Raw genomic sequence first — 4,768 nt, 5'->3', positions numbered from 1 at the left:
ATCTACTCGAATAATACCTACTCGTTTTCGATGACATCTTCATCGGAACCGACGACGCTGCGATCCAGCTTCAAGTAATGTCGAGACTGCAGTAAAAAAATGTCGATAACGGATCCACACAGGATCTGCTTGTGGTGCTTGGGATCCGAGCACCATTGTTCGGAGTGTGAGGACTGCATGTCCATGACGGCGAAAGCCTTGAAGGAGCGCAAGGGGAAGCTCGAGAGAGGTAAGTCAGTTAAAACCTCCTCAAAGGTTTCTTCGGCTGAGTCGAGGCATTCGTCTCCTCGCCGTCGAAAACATTCCCATTCTAGATCTCAAAGTAGCTCCCACCATTCGACGAGATCAAGACACTTAAAAAAGAGACGTTGAAGATCCCCTTCCTCGTCATCTTCTGTGTCCCCAGAAAGGGTCTCCTGTCCCACTAAACACAGCTCTCAAGCTCAGTGGGAGGAATTCAGAAAGAAAATGTTAAGCGTCTTCGAGAACGCGGCCTCGACACCCTCGAAGACAGCTGAGGGTGATACCCCGGGTGAAAAACCCAAAAAATCAAAACGACGCGAGTCGCAGCACCCGGTGAAACATTCCACCCGAGAGCGCCACGAGCCATCAGGTAAGAAGGCACCATCTTCGACGCCGTCGTCGAAGATTCCTTCGACGCACGATCGGCGCCATCGACGCCGTTGTCGAAGGGTTCCTCGACGCATCGGTCGATCGACTCAACGCCATTGTCGACGCCGACATCGACGCCGATGAAAGCGAAGACCAAGGCTACTCCACAACCAACGGGGATTCCAAGGGCCTCCGGCACGACGCCGAGACTGTTGTCGATGTCCTCGGGTAGGATCCCGATCCTCTCGAGTTCTACGAGACCCCTTGCAGTTTTTTCCACGCCGTTCTCGGCGCCTTCGAAGCCTGTCACATCGGCGTCGACGACATCGACATTTTCTCGCCCAATAATAACGAGTTTGGCTCCTTCTGCCTTAGAGATGGGTTTTACACCATTTCAGAGGTCAGAGTACCCTGGACTATCTTCAATTTATGAAGAGGGGGAAGATTCTGACCAGGAAACATTTGGGTTACAGAGGAGCACACTGCCTATTTCAGAGGATTTCACCTCTGAGGAAAGAAGGCCGAAGGACCTACAGGAGTCACTACATGAGGCAAGTGGGCTGGACACTTCCCCAGAAGTGGAATTTGTTAAACCAGACCCAGGAGAGCATGCCGAAACACCCTATAGAACCCTTATGGCAAGGATTATTGAATTTATGGGTTGGTCTGCGCCTTCACCTGTTTTTCAACTGGATGACCTAACAGACATATTAGACAAAGGTCCACAGGAGGACCCGGTGGTCCCCTTCCATGCAGCCTTACAAAGGAAAATTACATGTAATTGGGAAACTCCTGAAGTTATCCCTGCGGTCAATAAAAGATTGTCAGCCAAGTATAGGGTAGCGGCTGCTGACCCTGAATACTTATCAAAACACCCGACTCCAGAGAGCCTGGTGGTTCAAGCGGCAACTTCATCTAGCAGTAGGACCACTTACCCTACTGTCCCACAGGATAGAGATGACGAGAGGTACGATTCTATGGCGAAGAAAGTCTTCTCTGCTTGTAGTATGGTGTTGAAGTCCATCAACGCCACCTGTACGCTCGCCAGGTTCCGTCACACACTATGGGAGTGTGCTTCATCAGCAGCTGACTGCATACCCGAAGGAGAGGAAAAGGAAGCCTTCCTTAACATTATTAAAGATGGCAAAGATGCCATGTCCGAATCACTTCAAAATGGCATTGTTTCCGCTGACAGTATCAGCAGGGCCATGGCGGCAAGTACGACAATCCGCAGGCATGTGTGGTTGCGAAAGTCTGGCTTTGCTCCAGATGTACAGGCCAGACTTTTGAATATGCCCTTTGATGGCTCTTCACTATTCGGGAAAAAGGCTGATGACAGTCTGGAAAAGTTGCAGACTTCTAAAGCAGCAGCAAAATCTTTAGGAGCTGCTATCCGCCAAACTCCTTTTTGCCCCTCAGGAACCCCTGGGAGAGGAAAGTCCTTTCGCTATTATTCCGCATTCGGGAAAGGCAGAGGACAGCCGGCTCAAAGCAGCCAAAGGAGATCCACCCGAGGTGGACGGGTCAAAAGGACTAAGGCCGCAGCAGGTGCCTCTTTACCCTCGGCATCTGCATCAGCCGCCCCCAAACCACTCTGAGGCCTTTCCACACAATACACCTGTAGGGGGCAGGTTAACTCACCATCTGATGGAATGGCAGGCTATAACGTCAGATGCTTGGGCATTGGAGACAGTTGCCGAGGGTTACTGCCTACCCTTTCTACACATCCCTCAGAGTCATCCGTCGGGGAACAGCTCTCTAAAAGTTCCAGATCCGCTCCTCTTGCAGGAAATTATAGACCTGCTAGAGAAAGGTGCCATAGAACCAGTACCTGTAGCGGACAGGAACAAGGGCTGGTACTCCCCCTACTTTCTCATACCAAAGAAGGACGGAGGACTGAGACCCATCCTGGACTTACGAGAATTGAACAAGTTCCACAGGGAAGGACAAGTTGAAGATGGTAACTCTCTCTCGGATCCTTCAGGCCCTCCAGCTCCAGGACTGGCTGGTATCTCTGGACCTTCAGGATGTTTATTTCCATGTGCCAATCCATCTCAAACACAGGAAATACCTGAGGTTCGCAATTGGCGACTCTCATTATCAATTTCGAGTTCTGCCATTTGGGCTGACCTCCGCCCCGAGGGTCTTCACCAAGCTGATGTCGGTAGTGGCGGTGAGTCCAAGGAGGGAAGGGATCCACGTCTACCCCTACCTGGACGATTGGCTGATCAGGACTGTATCTTCGAAACAGGCCCAGGCCCAGCTAGATTATGTCTGCCACTTCCTTCACAAACTGGGCTTCTCCCTCAATTTAAAGAAGTCTCAGATGATACCATCACAGAGACTCCAGTTCATTGGAGCGGTCCTGGACACTTCACTGGGAAAAGCCTTGCCACCAGAGGTGAGGACTCAAGATATTCTACAGATGGTCACCAAGTTTCAAAATGCCCAACGTCTCCCAGCCTTTGACTTTTTGAGGTTGCTAGGCCTCATGGCATCCTGCATCTTCCTTGTGCCAGAAGCTCGTCTGAGAATGAGATCTCTTCAGTGGGCACTGAGAAGTTAGTGGTCGCAATTCTCAGGGAGAATGACAGATCTCCTCCGGATTCCGGACAAGGTAGCCCGCAACCTTCAATGGTGGGCCTATCCAGAGAACATCTTGAAAGGAGAACTGTCTTGGCAACCATGGCCGGAGATAACAGTAGTCACAGACGCCTCACTCACGGGGTGGGGAGCCCATGCCAACGACTTGACCATCAGCGGTTGTTGGTCTCCATCGGAGTCCAGACTACACATCAACCTATTGGAGCTGAGAGCGATCAGACTAGCGCGGAAAGCTTTCCTGCCATCAGGACAGGGGAGAAATGTCCTGATAATGACGGACAACACGGTGGCCATGCACTACCTCAACAAAAGAGGAGGCGTAGGATCACTGCCACTGTGCAGAGAGACGATGCAGCTCTGGTTTTGGGCAATCCAAGAAGGAATCTCTCTATCGGCAGTCCACCTAGCCGGGGAGAAGAACTTGACAGCGGACGCTCTGAGCAGGCAGAGCACAGTCTCCCACGAGTTGGAGCTAGCTCAGGAAGTCCTTCAAGAGATCTTCGCCCTTTGGGGAACCCCTCAGGTGGATCTGTTCGCCACAAGCACCAACAGGAAGTGTGATCTGTCCTGTTCAAGGGAATTTCCCCCGAGAGGAGCTCTAGGAGACGCGTTCATAGTGGACTGGGAGTTTTCACTCCTTTACGCGTTCCCACCAGTCCCTGTTATTCCTCAAATGATCAGGAGGTTGAGAAGATTCCGGAAAACCATGATCCTAATTGCCCCGGATTGGGCCAGGAGAACGTGGTACCCGGACCTTCTAGATATGTCCATCTGTCCTCCAATCCGTCTTCCACTCAAAGAGAATCTTCTCTCGCAGAAGGGAGGTCAGGTTCTCCATCCAGACACCAGAACCCTCAACCTTCACGCTTGGCTTCTGAAAGGGTGAGGTACAAGGATTGGGATCTCCCTGATGACGTCATGGAGGTGTTGCTTTCGGCCAGAAGGCCAGCAACAAAGTCTTAATACCACTGCCGTTGGAACAAATTTTGCAGCTGGTGTACGGAAGAGAATATCGACTCTTTTTCATGTGGTACACCAACAGTGTTATCGTTTCTACTCTATTTGGCAAACTCAGGCCTTCAAGTTGGCACTGTAAAAGGCTATCTCGCAGTGCTTTCCATCTTCAAGCGCACTGCGGAGGAACCATCATATTTCAAACTTCCTCTAGTGGTACAATTTCTCAAGGGATTAACTAATGTTTATCCTCCAAAACCATTCCAGGTTCCCTTATGGGACTTAAATTTAGCCTTAAACTTCCTAATGGGCACTCCATTCGAACCACTTCACTCTTGTGCGCTGAGATTTCTCACGCTTAAAACTGTCCTATTGGTGGCACTAACATCTGCTAGGAGGGTGAGTGAGCTACAAGCTCTCTCCTGTAAACCCCCACATACAATCTTCCACAAGGACAAAGTTGTCCTACAGGTGAAGCCTAATTTCTTCCCAAAGGTGGTTTCTGAATGTCATATTACTCAGAAAATTACCTTACCTTCGTTCTACCCTCCTCCCCATCCGGGGAAAGAGGAGGAAAGGATACATAGGCTGGACCCAA

Source organism: Ambystoma mexicanum, chromosome 9 (genome assembly GCF_040938575.1).
Source record: "Ambystoma mexicanum isolate Mex_15411 chromosome 9, UKY_AmexF1_1, whole genome shotgun sequence".
Classification (NCBI taxonomy): Eukaryota; Metazoa; Chordata; class Amphibia; order Caudata; family Ambystomatidae; genus Ambystoma; species Ambystoma mexicanum.
The sequence above is the reverse complement of the archived record's forward strand: the minus strand, read 5'-3'. Positions refer to the sequence as shown.